Genomic DNA, 16,402 nt, shown 5'->3' with positions numbered 1-16,402 from the left:
TGCCCCCCTACATGCCACTATGCCCAATGACCATGCCCAGGGGACAGAAGTCCCCTGGGCATGGCCATTGGGCAAGGGGGCATGACTGCTGTCTTTGCTAAGACAGGAGTCATTTCAATGGGGGTTTGGAGTCGAAAAAAATGGCGCAAATCGGGTTGAGGCGAACATTTTGCCTCAGCCTGACTTGCCCCATTTTTTGGCGCCCAAGCTCCATATTCCCCTACACCGGCGCTGCCTGGTGTACGTAATTTTTTTTCACGCACACCAGGCAGCGCCGGCGGCTAACGCCGGCTAACGTCATTGAATAAATACGGCGCCCGCATGGCGCTTCAGAATGGCGTTAGCTGGCGCTAATTTTTTTAACGCAAAACTGCGTTAGCGCAGTTTTGCGTCAAAAAGTATAAATATGGCCCCAAGTATTTTGTTGACCATACTACGGGAACTAGTATTTTTGTTTGCAGATACTTCGGGTCTGCTCAGCAGGATTTTCTAGTAACGTCAGTCTATTATAGAGGATATGCTCTTTGATGGAGCCTCGCTCTTTGGTACTAAGGACGCTCCTGCTCTGAAACCTTAGTGCAGCATTTTCACCAGCAGTATCAGAGGTTTTGGGGCTACTCTGTGGGCTTCTCTGTTCGCCAGCAACAACCATTACAGCTTATCCAACTGCCCATACACATAAAATAGACCTTCAGGAGCAGAGTTGTTGCAAACGGTACCTGGCAACAGCAATCTTCCTCTTTCACCTCCTCTTCCTTTTATTGGAACCACACTAAAACCTCTTTGATTTACTCTGGTGGAAATACGAGTGTCTAGTGGGAAACCAAGTCGACCGTTTTCTGAAACAATGGCGTTCGAATATTTTGGACCAGTTGATGTGTGCTTTCAATGTTCTGCCTAAGTATCCTTGTATTTCACTTATTTATGTATTTGAATGCACGTTTGTCATTTATAAATGTGTGCTTCATTTAGTATTAATTGCAAATCTATAACACTTTATGTACTATAATTTGATAGAACACTAAGGGGCATATTTATAAGCCTCTAGCGGCACCTTGCGCCAAATTAGCGTCATCTTTTTTTTTAATGCTAACGTGGCCCAACAAAGCCCAAATTCTTGTGACATATTTACAAAGTGGCGCACTGCATGCATTGCGCCACTTTGTAAACCTTTGCGCTACATTATGCTTGTGCCAGGCATAATGTATGAAAAGGGGGCATTCCCCCATTAGGGGAGGCCAAAAAAATGGCGCAAGGAAATCTAACAGATTTCTTTGTGTCATTTTTTACAGCACTTTAACGCCTGCTTAGAGCAGGCATTAAAAGAGGGCTTCCATTATTTATAAAAAGCCCAAATGTACTCTTCAGGAGAAGCTCCAATATTTTGGCGTTACTCCTGCAGAGTACATCAGCAGCATCAATAACAAGCATTTGCAATGCAATGGGTCTCGCATTTGCTTGAGCTAGAGCTATTGGCGTTGTAAATTCATAACTTTTCTTACCACATAAATTGATCAACCCAGCCTCATAATTTGGTCTTCTCCAGCAACATAATTCCAGTGGCCCTGAATATAACTAAAGCACTTCCATTTACCTCCTTCCTCTATCGCAAAGTGCCAGATATGGACATGTTGCAGCTAAGAGAAAAGGAGTCTAGTCACCTAGCCACACTGCTCGTGGGTATTTCATAGCAGTAAGAAGCATGATGGTGCTAATCTTACCTGGTTTCAAACCGGTTGCCATAAAGCTGGTTGTATAACCACCATGGATTAACACCATGGATTAACAAGGGGCAGTATAACAACAGAAAACAAGCAACAACACCGACAACGTGTGGGGCAGGCAACAACATGGATGGAGGGTGGGCACTAGCAGCAATACTGACAGCCAGAGGAGGGCAGGCAAGCAACAACAGGGAGGGTGACAAAAGCCAACAGGTACGAAAGAGCGAAATGGAGGCCAGGGAGAGAAGCACATCAAGGGAAGGACCTGGAAACACGTCATCCTATAGAGTACTTCAACAAAAAACACATACAACAAAGTGTCAAGGTTTTTTATTTCTGAAAAATAAAGCTTTGTGTATTAATAGGAAGAGAAATGGTGTGTACCTAAAGGTTCCCAAACCAAAAAGTGCAATACAAAGGACAGGAGCGTGAAGGCAGTTGCTGTCATTTGACGAATTGGACTGTATGTGTAAGTAAAATAGCCATCTTTCAAGCATTCACAGTGAAACTGAAGAAAAAGGGCAAACAACGTCCCTTATCAGTAATTAAGTATGAAAACTGTAGTACCATCCTCTGCATTGTTGTGTGTTGATACGGGTGGAGCTGTCCACTTTGGAGCTGTGGAACCATGATCAAGCCCCTGCGCCGGATCCAAATCCTGTGATTCTGAGCGAGTCACTTGATCTGCCCGAGCCTAAAACATCAGTTTGACCCCTTGTACAACATTTACACGTGAGCATGTACGCCTTGTACATAGATGAGAGTAATGGTACAAAAATCAAGCGTAAAAAACACGAACATGAAGTCAATTGGCATTGTATGCACATTTAAGTGCAGGCGGTAATACATGCTTATATTTTCCCGTGCAATACCAAAGGTTCATACAAGCACTTTATGTATGTTGAAAAAATAAATGAAGTAATTTGTCACTGTGACGTAAAAGCAACATCCTGAATGGACCATAATCCAGAGTACGGTGCATTTTCGAGCTGGAGAACGTGTGCTATCGGTGTGTATAGGTTTGGCCATACAACGATGAGATCATCTCCGCTTTACAAGTTAAACCTCTGGTGCCACCCAGCGGTCAGAGCTGCGAACGTGGCATTCTCAAGTGTTTTTCCTCTTAACAAAATACCAGTATTACTGTAATAGCTGTGGGGCAAAGCCAAGATGGCTTTGGGTAATAAGATAATAGACAATCTCATTCAAGGCAATGAACGTTTCTGTGACAAGCGCAAGAAAACCGTCTGCCTTCCCACTTACGGCTGTAATCAACGCAAAATAACCACATTCCCCGGAATTAAAAAGAACCAATAACAGTAGGTCAAGGACGTAATAGGAATTTCTTCGTGATTAAGCTCTGCTTTACTTTATCTTTTTCTACGCTTTGATCCTGCCAGCGTGTTCAGATGCAATTATCTGGTCGCAGAAGACAAACAATGCTTGAGAGACAACAGCCTACTTAAACATGCCCAATAAGCGGCCAAAATGCCTATCCCCAACCCTCTTGTAAAGCAACCTTTCGGAGGAAGTTCAAAACGGTTAAACCCCCCTCCCCCCCCCCCCCCCCCAACAAAAAATAAAAACACTTAAACATAGCAGTGTGGGCTTTTTTTTTAGGAGCAAGAATCAGTAGAAAATATGGCAAGTGTGCTTTCCACCACTAACCATGCTCGCACGGCTTTCTCAACCAGAAATTGAAAAGTAAAACATTTGATTCAATTCAAAGTGCCATTGCCGCCATGAGCAAGAAAGAGAGGCACAATGCAACGGGTCTCGCGTTTGCTCATGTTAGGCAGCTTATATGAGGCACATTTAAAGGGGCATTGTTAGAAACCCAGAGAAGGGCCGGCATGCCCCTTTTAACAACTGGCCATTCGTACTAACGGTTGGGGTCAGGCGTGGGAGGAGAAGGTAGGGTGTAAGGGTTTAGTTATGAAGAGTTCAAAATAAATACCAAAAGAATTAACGTTTGATGCAATACCACTGATTACTTAATATATTTTGGAGGTTCACAGAAATCTCAGTCCGAATACATCTTGACCTAACTTGCCTCTGACACAACACTCCCTCTCAGCAGCAGAAATTTAAGGAGGTCTACTTCGTACAATGGCTAAATTGGTATTCCTTCGGCTAATCTCGAGGTTTTGTTAGGGCTGCTGTTGTTCTACCAAGAACATTTCCGAGATTCAAACATCTCAAAGGATGGCAAAGCTGTAATTATACCTGATGCTCTGCAACTCCTCCAAGCAATCAATTTCGGTCAGTTGTAAGCCTTTAAACAGTGCACGTCTCACACGAATCCTGTATGCAAATTTTAAGTGTTATTTTATATATATGAATATTTCGCCATATCAGACATGAAGCACGGCGTCCCTGAAGTGGGCGCCGTGCTGATACACGAGCCACGGCAAGCAAAAAAAGCAACAAAAAAAAAGAAATCAACTATGTAAAGCGCTCGACTTCTGCCAAGCGAAATCGCGCTAGGAAAATAGAGAAAAAGGAGTCCACAAGCCGAACAGAAAACAGCGAGCCTCGCATGTTTTCCGTACTTGGTCGCTGCGCTCGACGAGGGCTAGCCACCGGAAAAGGCATGACGTATGCGTGCCTTCCGCTACTGAAAGCAAGCGGATTTTATTAGGGAAGCCGACGAGCCAATAAAGAACACTGACGTGATGTTGACAGGGCTCCGAGCCCTTTTCTAAATACAAAAGAGTCTTGCTGCTATACGCATGCGCGAGCGCATGCAACGCAGGCTGGACCCTAAAAATGACGGTATTGCCTCCTACCCTGCGCCATGGTGCGCCGTATCTTAGAAATGGCGCACACATGGTGGCGGTAGGGGGTGCTAAGGGGCACAAAGAAAGTGGTGCTGCTCTAGATGCAGCACCACTTTCCTTAAATGTGCCCCTAGGTGCTCATATGTGATGTATCAGTACGAATTATAATGTACAGCACATTTTAGTGCAAGTGCAACAGAATTCATATGCTACTTTTTCAAGTTGCATCTTTAATCACAAGTTTTTCTCTTTTCATAATATTCAGGAAAGCGCATTTAAACCTAGTACAGACTCATATTCGGGGAGAAACTTTATATTTCCTTCAGAGGTTCCCGGTGTGTACTGAAAACATCTTCAGTGAAGGTCACAGGCTCTTAATTCCAGGTCCTTTTGTGCATGTTTCTCAGACTGCGAATACCATAAGGGATGCCAAGAATGGCATTCTCAAAGCACAGTAGGTCAGCGATAACACTTTTGGTATTCAGGAAATTCAGGAAAGGCATGCAGGTTAAAGACCACCTAAGAAACTCAGATGAGCACTTGGGTGATAAGAAAGACTAGCTAGGGGCAATAGGGAGGTGTTGGCCACCGAAAACTGATTTCATTATTTAATTCTTTGGGTTAATGATTGTCCTTTAAACACCATAATAATGTTGCAATTCTTTTTAACACATTGTTAAATCACCTGTTTTTGCCACTGCTTTGTATGTTTTTATAGTTACATATATTCATATAATCTGCACAGGATTATGGAATTCGTTTTAATAACCTGTAAAATATATAGTGTTGATCAGTGGTTCTTAACCTTTTGACTTCCGTGACTCCCTTTTAATCATTACTGGAACCCAGGGAACCCCAATGAATCATTATTAGAGTCAAAGGACCTCCACGGAGTCATTACTGATAGCAGTAAACCCCGGCATAAACACAAAAAAATCAGAAACAAGCATTCATCAAACAAATAGATACCTGGTAAAATATTTGTCAATTCACAAACAAATTTTAATTGGAAGGTTAGAGCTTTTCCAAATTCAACGTAGGCCATTCATAGTCAATGCTATATTGTGTTTGATGCACTTGCTCTGCTCCCACAAATCAATCTGAGGATACTAACATAGCTTTTAGCCTCCAATTTCAAATTATTTCACATTTACAAAACGTTTTAACATTTTCAACTTTAAAATTTGCTTCTTCATCTATATATATTGTATTAATCTGTTTATTATTTCGTTTCTAAGCAGTCACGGACTCCCGAGTAGACAGGTTAAGGACCACTGGTGCAGATTTCTTGTGTTTTTCCACCTACTAGAAAAAGAGGCTTCAGAACTCACTAACAAAACGAATAGTTCTGTAGTCTCTCAGAACTGGTCGCTGCCCTATATATTCCATCCCCAAATAATGCCTGGGATATTCCTGGTTTACAGTCTGACAGATTCCCTGGCATGGTGTGGTATGTTTGCTAATCCTTCACTTCTCCAGTGTTTTAGCTGACTAAACTCGGGCTGTAATTGTTGCTATGGCTGCAAAAACACAGTAGGTCCTGCAGATTGTACAACTTAAATACACCCTGCATCTTTTAGGATGCCATAACACCCTACTTTTCCATCCAGCAGTTTCTGTTGATCAGAAACAAATTCTCCCAGGAGAGATGTTGACACTGCTCGCTAAAGGTTCAATTGAGTGGGTGCCAGAAGCATAACTATGACATGAGTGTTTCTTGGTCCCGAAGGACTCACGTTTTTGACTGATTTTAGAATTCAGGGTGTTAAATGTATTCCCCTGGAAGGAGAAATTCAGAATTTTGTTTCTTGCTCAAGTTCTGCTGCCCTATGACCACGCCTCCTTTCGTGTCCTGGTCCGGCATTCCCACCTGAAACACCTTTGTTTTGTGGTGGGCCCAGCCATTAACATTTGAAGTCCTTTCCCTTGGCCTAACATTGACCCGCTGGTTGCAGCCTATCTTCAGAGTTCAGGCATACATGTGTTCCCATATCATGACCACTGGCTGTTTTAGCAAACTTGCTTCAAACTAGTTTCTGAATCTCTCCAGACCATATTACTGTTATTGAATCTGGGGTATTCCATCATGAGGTCCCAGTCTAGTTCATTGAGTCTGCTTCATTGTGACCAGGCACAAGGGTGCTTTGTAATAACTCAGGCTACTCAAATAAGTTAAGACATTTATTTCCATACTTGACTTCCAAACGTGATACAAGCACGTGTGATCTCTAGACTAGTCTACAGTAATACTGTTGTAACGGAAACACCGAAAACTCACCTGGTGCCATTAACGGCTATGCTAAATGAGGCTGCAAGGCTAGTATTGGGAGCGAGTCGTCTTGATCAGATCACCCCATCTGTGATCACTGTCAGGTGTCTACCAATCAAAGTATACCACATCCTAAAGATAGGCATCACACTCAAAGCTTAACACACTGGAACCCAAAAACACCTGGCCCAGAAACTCTAGATCTCTGGAACCAGCCACTCACTGAGAAGCTCAAACTCTCTATTATTAGAGCCCACCCCCTCCCCCTCAAATTCAAGAAACATCCTACACTTGCTCCTTCCCAGGCAGCACACAGAGGATATGGAACTTATTGCCACTGATACGCACAAATCAAGCTTATCTGGTTTCTAAAGCATGAAATCATTACTGTGTGAAAATTATGTAACTGACTGTTTTGTCTATAGGAGAGAACACCTGTGGACTAATATAGCTATCCTGATCTTCGATATAATAGATGTATCAATGTTACTATCCTCCATTCTGATGTGAGGACTCATCTACAACCTCAACCTTCCACATGGAAACTTGTTTATGTTTACATGCTTTAAATTATACAGCACTCTGATACCTTTGGGTCGTATTTGCACTTTATAAAGCCCTCAATAAATAAATGAATAATGAAGTAAAATACAACCTTTGGGTCTTATTTGCGCTTTATAAAGCCCTCAATAAATAAATTAATAATGAAGTAAAATACAACCCTATGTCAGGGGTGGAACAGACATGCAAAGGAAATTGATGGTGCTACCTACTGGAATGTAGGAGCTATGGGTAATGATGACTTGTGCATGAGTTCAAAGGGAGGGCCCATGAAATTTGGAAACAATGATATTAACTTCCCAAGAAAAAGGTTGCCTTCTAAACGTGGGATAAACGTTTTTGATGCTGGAAGGGAGATAAGGTTTGCCTGGCAATCTCTTGTGTGGTGTCTGAGAGATCCAGGTATAATCATTCTGGTGAAAATGCAACCATTATTCAAAGTCAAGAACATGGCGAGGAATGGAGAGAAGTTGGCGACTGCGTATTTGTCATGCAATTTTCACTACTTTGTAATATAACAGAGGTGTTAATAAACTGTAGATGAGTGTTAAGACCAAGGATTTGGAGGAAACAGTACAATTTCTGTGATAAGTCAATCAAAAGGGCATTGTCTTGGACATTGAGTTGTGGACTTTAACATGTACGCCGTTGTAAGGAAACTGGTGTATTATATGGTGCAGTTGTGTGGCCTTACAATGTGTAATACACTCACAATGCAGTCTCAATCCTCTACTGTGGCTTCGAGCAGTCAGGATTGGACAAAGGAACAAGTGTAAAGCATTTAGAATTACCCAAACAACCAAATAAGAACGTCATTCAATACCAATTTATAAAAACAGATCTTATTTTTATGAATTTTTAGATACCAAACAAACAACATCTACCAGAGGATTTAAATCAAAATATAAACAAAGCATTGACAACTACCACGTTTGGCGGAAACTTTGTAAACTTTTATAAATAGTTGTGGGTACTTCAACCCGCTTTGGATGACTAACTCTAGCAGGGAGCAAGTCAAGGGGACCAGTAAGGATTTGTTGAACAGTTACACTGTCACCAAAACAGTTTCAAGTCTAGTTCCAGGCCATATGGATGAACCACTAAAGATTTCAATGGAGTGGCCCTGGTGCAACGAACACAGGATGCTGAGAATGTTGTAGGCTGCTGAAGACACTTTGCGGTCGTCGGGGCTTCCTAGGGCTACCCTTCAGTCCATGGTCGTGGTGCGGCGACCTGGCCACAGGGGTCAATGTCCCTCGAAGTCCTGGTGGGTCCAGCAAAAGGCCAGTTTCCACTGGACTATTGCTCTCCGGAAACAGTGAAACCAGCAATAACCCTTGGTGAAGACTAGTGTCTTTCTTGGAAGACCCAACTGCACTCCAATGACTCTCTGCCGGGACCAGCAGACCCAGGTGCAACTTTAGACTGCTGAGACTTGGTCTCCCAGGGTGCACATTGGCAGTCAGTGGCAATCAACCAATTGTGGCTACCGACTTATCAAGGCAGGCCTCTTGAGTTTTTGTGGCCCATAAGTTGTAACAGGAAGTCTGACAACTGGAGTTCGCCTCTTTTGTATATGGTTCAACCCTCAACTTTTCGCTAAGGGGGCACCACAGGCACAGTCCTCTCTTTGCTACAACAGGCACACTCCGCTAGACCAAAGAGCAGCAGGTGCAGTCCAGTTGTTGGTGTAGCCTCTCTTAACATGTCCAGGAAATAGCAGGACAGCCCTTCTTCTGTACTCTCCCCAGGACAGATGTGATCTGAGGTCTGGGTGCCAGGGGTGCCATATTTATGCCTAGTGAGGGGCCCTGGGGGATGCGATGCTTACTAGCCAATTGGCTAACAGGTCCCTACTGCCAGGTGATGACTTTCTGCCACAAATGGAAACTAGCTAGCCCAGGATGCAACATTCTGGCCACTCCCAAGATGATAGAACCCCGCTCTCAGTATATGGTGCTTGGTAGCCCACTCTAGAGTTGTCGTTACCTGAGATCTACACGCCCACAAAAAAACATTTAGCAACTGTTTTCCCCTCTCTGTCTCCGACACCAACCCATCTGCCAGAACAAAACAGCAGCCTCTCTCATGTGTGTCCACCACTTGCTGTTCAAAGGTGGTTTTCCCTTTGAAATGTACCTTTTAGGCTCATATCTTGTGTGGCTTCCTGGCAGAGAGAGGCGACACCTCTTCCAGTGGCAGCCCTTTATTGTTTCCTTTCCTGGATGTTGGGCACACTTCTGCCCAGGAGAGTAGAAAGCTGTCTTTTGGCTAGCATCTGCAAATGGCCACTGGAAAACTTGGGCAACAGAATAGCAACTTTCAATATGCTGCTTTTATTTAAAAAAATACATTAAATTCAACTTGGGCATCAAGTCAGGTGTAATGTAACAAATATTCTGATACCTTGAAGAACCAACTTTAGTAGTCCCATTCAGAAGGTAGCATAGCTGAATTGTTAGCATGTATCCCTGTACTCACACATGGGGCTACTAGCCTTTCCACAGTAAAAAACACAAACTGGGGTTTTTACTGTTGAGACATATAGAAATACATGTCCTACTTTTTAAAATACAGTTCCCTGCCTTAGGACTCAATTGGCATGCTGTAGGGGTGACTTGTATATATTACAAATTGAGATGTGGGCTTTGCCCTTAGTTTAAATGGCAAAGTTGAGTTAGCAGTTTAAAACTGTACTAGCAGTCTGCAGTGGCAGGCTGGGAGAAAAGTTTTATTTTGTCACACTCTGGGTGCCACAATATGTGCTGCAGCCATGGATGGACACTTTAACTTATAGCCCTGGGTGTCCCTGATACCATATACTAGGGAGTTATAGGTAAGTTAACTTATGTCACTTGGGTATACGCCAATAACACATACACGTTTAAGGGTCAGAGCACTGGTCTGGATAGGATGTCTCAATGCACTCTGAGAGTCAAAAAACAAGCAGCATCAGTCCAAAACGTTTGTGGTTATCATGGAATAAGAGGCTTTTCCTTACAGCTGGGTATGTTCTTGCATTTGTGAATGAACCAAAATGTGGTCAACCCTGATCATAGACAAGCTGCTCAATACACCATTGCTCAGAACCCACTTTTTGTTTTCTTTGAACATTCAACTTAGGGAATCCACTTAAACATTTTCCAAATGCGGAAGATGTATGGCTGCGAATTTCAGACTCCTCTCTATCAGCCACTATCATAGGTCTTGACCCTTTATCAGTAAGGTCCCAAAACAAATACCTTCCTGCTTCCTAAGATAATAAACAGTCGGGGTGTTAACCTTTTTTCACTAGGATGTTGTCCTCCACGAAAGAAGGGCAGAAAGCAGAAGGTGCCTGTGCATCTGGAGGTTGATCTGACATTAATATTTGGCTGCTATCCATGACTTCTGTAGGGAGTGGCTATAACAGCCATGATGTGAGGAGCGGCTGTGAAGAGCTCTCTGTCAAACCTGGTATCTTCCTCTTGATCCTACCATCTGGGCTCTGGTCTTTGGAATAGAGGAACATTGGCCTGCATTGGGGAACAACAGGGTCTGGGGAGCAGCGAAAGTGCACTGTTGTTTGCGGTGCCTGCCTGTGGGGCTGTAGCCATGCCACACTCTCCAAGATGGCAGCCATGCTATCAATTGGAGCCGCAGGATAGACAAAACTGGCTCCTTGGTGGTGGATCTGAGTCTATTTAGGGGCAACCTCAGGAAAGTGTCTGACAGGATGTGCACAGTGGAATCCACTATGTCGGATTTTGCTGCCATCCCAAAATAATACACATCCACACTCCCTACAACCTCTGAGTACATCAAAGTCCTGGAAAGCAGAACTGAGGATCAGGAGGGCAGGGCTGGACACAATAATATCAGAGTCAATGGATTCCATAGTATATCAAGGGGGGTCTATGACTGCTTTTCTTGAGGACTATTTTATGTCCTTGAAAGAATGCACAGGGTACCGACCCACCCCCTGCACCCAGCGCGCCACCAGAGTTGGTGGTGGTGCACCTTTTGTACGTTTGAGAATTATCAAGGCAGGTGTGTACAGTGGCCTCTTTTCCAGTGGAGAATGGGAGAGTCTCAATATTCCCCGACTACACAGCAGCTGTAAAGAAGTCAGAGCAACTTTCACCACTGAGAAAAAGAGACAGTGGGGCCTATCTATCCCTTAAGCACTTCTGTTCCTATCTAGTATTCTGGTGCAGCTTGATGGCAAATTTACATGTTTTTTGATTATCTGACAGAGTCATGGGACTGGACTGACACTTATGATGCCCAAGACAACAGCAGCACCCATCTGCGCCTCAGTGGAGCAAATGGACTCTATCAAGGAGAGGCAGTGGTACTTGACCCACACAGCGGCAGACATCAAGCTATATTTGCAGCCGTGCCTGTGTGGCACAGTTCTGGGAGCAGCGGGAGCTGCACGTCCTCGGGTGAGGACTCTGAATCTGGTGATGAGAGCATCCAAAGCTCGGACTCCAGTGTTTGACTCCCTAAAGTTACCCTAGAACTGTGGATATTATTTAACAATCTTCCCTTTCTCCTTATGTTCCTTGAGGGGAATGGGCTTTGGTGTGACATATCATGTATGTGTGGCCCAGGCGACTATTTATCCTTTGCAATGTTCTTAATCCCCAAAAAGAAGATCTGGTAAGTGAAAGATATGTATTGTGGGCCATATTTATACTTTTTGACGCAAAACTGCGCTAACGCAGTTTTGCGTCAAAAAAATTAGCGCCGGCTAACGCCATTCTGAAGCACCATGCGGGCGCCGTATTTAATCAATGACGTTAGCCGGCGTTAGCCGCCGGCGCTGCCTGGTGTGCGTGGAAAAAACGACGTACACCAGGCAGCGCCGGCGTAGGGGGATATGGAGCTTGGGCGCCAAAAAATGGGGCAAGTCAGGTTGAGGCAAATTTTTCGCCTCAACCTGATTTGCGCCATTTGTTTCGACTCCCAACCCCCATAGAAATTACTCCTGTCTTAGCAAAGACAGGAGTCATGCCCCCTTGCCCAATGGCCATGCCCAGGGGACTTCTGTCCCCTGGGCATGGTCATTGGGCATAGTGGCATGTAGGGGGGCACAAATCAGGCCCCCCTATGCTACAACATTTTTTAGAAAAAATACTTACCGGAACTTACCTTAATGTCCCTGGGATGGGTCCCTCCAGCCTTGGGTGTCCTCCTGGGGTGGACAAGGGTGACAGGGGGTATCCCTGGGGGCATGGGAGGGCACCTCTGGGCTCCTTCCGAGCCCACAGGTCCCTTAACGCCTGCCTTGTCCAGGCGATAAAAATGGCGCAAAAGCGGCCGTACGTCATTTTTTTTGACCCGCCCACTCCCGGGCGCGAATTTTGCCCGGGAGTGTAAATACGGCGCACATGCCTCGGAGTCAATTTTTTAGACAGGAACGCCTACCTTGCATATCATTAACGCAAAGTAGGTGTCCACGCTAAAAAATGACGCAAACTCCATGGACTTTGGCGCTAGACGCGTCTAACGCCAAAGTATAAATATGGAGTTAGTTTTGCGTCAGAATTGCGTAAAAAAAAACGACACAATTCCGGCGCAACCAGAGTATAAATATGCCCCTAAGTGCCCCACCCCCCAACCTTGAGTGATCGGTCCACTGCAGCCTTACTGAGAGTGTGACTATAGCATGGTTTGGACGGAACACCATGGTATGACTGTCCTGGGAATGTTCAGGTAGGAAGTGTTCTTGTTGTTTACCCAGTGAGGTAGAGTTTTGTTTGTTTCTTCCACTGTGGTGTACCTACTCTTCATGAATGACCTACATGGCTGAGGTCACTGGGCTTGGGTGGACGGGGATCACTGCACCAGGCTTCATTTTACTTCTTATGACCAGCACTACTTCTCTTTTGAGGGTGATTATCTGGAACAAATGAGGCCTTAGTTCTTCAAGCAAGAGGCACAGAGTGCAAACATTTATTAAACAACATACAAGGCATTATTTCTCCGATCTAGAGGCATAGAATACAAACATTTATTAAAAGGTGTAGAGTCCAAATTGATTTTTTCCAAGAAACTCTTACCAGGGTGGAAAGGCAGGCACTGCATCCGTGTTGGCACTGTAAAATCTGCGCTACTACCTGTTCTGGTACACCATTATTACCCCAAATTGAGGTAATCAACCTTAAAGATCACTACATAGTGCTAGGGGCAAGCTTGATGATAAACATTTCGCCTTTGGTGAACCTGGCCCTTCTTGCAGGGTTCCCCCCAAATTTCTGAGCCTTCACCCTTCCTGTTTTGCTGAATATGTTTTGGTGAATTTGTATCTGGATTATATTTGACCAATGTATAATCTGTGGGTCAACGTGTAGTTTTTGATGGTCCCATAGAAGAGATATCTGATGTTGGACAAACAATTTCTTGATTATTATATTAGTTATCTCTCCTAGGGGACCATTTAAAACTATACTTTGGCCCATAAATTTTATTTAAGGTGTGGGTTAGGTTATCACTTATCTTTATGTTTTTGGCTCTGACGGATTGCTGTGGATCTTTTTTGAGTCTGTATGGCATGAAACATGTTGACCTGATGAAATCTAACCAAACTGGACTTAAAGCCCTGTGGCTACCTGGTCACATTACACATCCCTTCAGTAGCCCTGACCTGCTTTGTGTTTTTTTTAACCCTGCCAAGAGAACCTTTGTCGCGTAGGCTCTCATTATCCTAATGAGACTACTGGATTTTGAGCGTCAAGATCGTTCACAGTGTGGGGGACTGAGTCTGACCCACAGTGGATGACACTTGTCACTCTAAAACCGGGTTTTGCTCCGGCTAACTAGCAGTGCCTCATCTCTCCCAAATGGTAGAGACAATTGGGCAGCCGAGCGCATGATATATTAATACTTCTCAGGGAAGTTGTGGTCACTCAGGTCACAACTGGTTCTCTCATACACAGTGCGGTCTCATATGTAAATGACAATCGAAGCAGTAAACGTTTTAAAGATTGGTTTAATAAAATGACTGCATTTTAGATAGCAAAGCGTGAGCTGCAATAACCAGAACTACACAACACAGTAATATTACATTAGAAACAATGAGAGTGAAGCACAAGAATAAAGCTATCATAGTGCCGCTAGGTTATTCTCTCTCTAAGTTGTATTTTCGTGCACAGCATCTTAAGCTCTAAGACTGTCTTTCAGGTTCCCCCGGGAGGACATCGACCCTCATACCTGAGCAAAGGCCTGTAATCTGCATCAGCATCTGCAACAGGGCATTCAGCATACAGTTGTGGGTCCCTGGCTGGAATCTCCCTCTTGATGTGTACTAGGACTAGAAAGTGTTTTTATAACTAACACGCAGATGTTCTAAGAAAATGTCCCTATGTAAGGATGTGTATTTTCTACGAATGCTGGAGACTAAACCTCTACCACGTTTACCAGCAATGTACCAGACTGTAGCCTTGACTGAAGCAGAGGGAGATCAAGAATGCATTATTTAAGAACACAGTGCTGAACTAAGCTAAACAGTGTGATAGAAGAAATTAAAACAAGACCGTAAAAAATGGTTATTGTAAAATAACAGTGCGAAACTGAATAAAATATATCTTTGGCAAAGTGCACAGCGGCCTAGAATGTAAAACTAACGTGCATGAAGCTATATTAAAAATGGCTACACTACACCTTTACAATAAAGTTGACTTTTGGTAACTCTTAGACAGTTTTAATCTCCTTTCAATTGTACATACACATTCACTCCAACTCACACTATGAGTTCAACTTCACACATAATACCTCTCATGATACAGCAGCAAACAAAACAATCTCTGCTAAAGTAACCCTTTGGGTGACCTGTGGGGCACTGCAATGCTGTCCCCACGAAGAGCATGCCCGATGACATTTGTGAGGGCACTAAGAGTTTATCCATGTGATCCCATCTCATGTTTTTATCCTTCACTCTGCTTTTACTTCTTTCTGATAGGAACAGTACCTCCCTCGTTGAATGTACTTTGTGTACTCCTCCCAGACACTATGACAATACAGGGCTTGGATGGGACATCCTAACTCGATGAGAGGTGTAGAGCAGTCACCAGTCACACCTGCACTTTAAATACACTGCCTCAGCTCACACAAAAAGATCTTCACACTAGCCTACTCTGACCGCAGACAGACTGGCACAAAGGCAGGGATGCAGGAAATTCCAAACACCTCCTTAGGGGCTGGGGGGGCTCCATAATCTACTCCAATTTCAAAGCTGGCCAACAGGTGTAAAATTAGAACCCTCAAACCCACTCTTCAGATCACTTATAGACACCTCTGGAAGACTTAGAAGAAGAACTGCTCTGCTGCCCAGCTGCTGAAAAGACTACCTTGCTGCAGGAACTGACCTCCTACATAAGGAAGGAAGAGTTGACTTGCTCCTTGAGCCCAGAACCACCAGACTGACTCCAAGTAGTAGCTGATTGGCCTACTGTTCTGAGCTATAGGCACATAACAAGCTCCAGAGACCTGTCCTGCCAAGACTCAACCAAACTTGCCTGTGCCCTGCTGCTGTCCTCTGCTGGAGTGAGTCCTCATTCCCAAGAGGTGCCCCCCAGGACCTAAACCCTTGGCTGGCATCAGAATGTACTCCTCCTGGCCCAACTGTGGGTTCCCTTAGAATTGAATCAGCGTGACTTAATGTAGCGCAGCACAACGCAGGGCCCGCATTCCATCATCTCATCGGCAGTGACATAACCTGACTCAACTTCACGCAGGACCTTGCATCATAGCACACACCAATCATCATCGGATTGACACACTGCAGTGCCACTCGACGCATGACCTAGCTTCTCAGCCCTAACAGCTCCTCATTAGAACAAACGCACTACGATGCAATGGTCAGTATCAAGGACATAAGGTACAATCCTCTGTGGGACTAACCTGGTCCCTCCATCCAGCTGGCACTCCATTGTGATTGGTCTGAACTTGTGGCTTTGACTTAGTCTGGTACAACCAGATAGCCACAGTTATCTCTTTGTTCTTTATGTCCTATACTTACCTTAAAATGTTGGGATTGGGTACCTCCAGTTCTTCTGATTGGGTTTTTGTTGTTTTGGTGTCAA

Source organism: Pleurodeles waltl, chromosome 8, assembly GCF_031143425.1.
Source record: "Pleurodeles waltl isolate 20211129_DDA chromosome 8, aPleWal1.hap1.20221129, whole genome shotgun sequence".
Taxonomy (NCBI): domain Eukaryota; kingdom Metazoa; phylum Chordata; class Amphibia; order Caudata; family Salamandridae; genus Pleurodeles; species Pleurodeles waltl.
The sequence above is the reverse complement of the archived record's forward strand: the minus strand, read 5'-3'. Positions refer to the sequence as shown.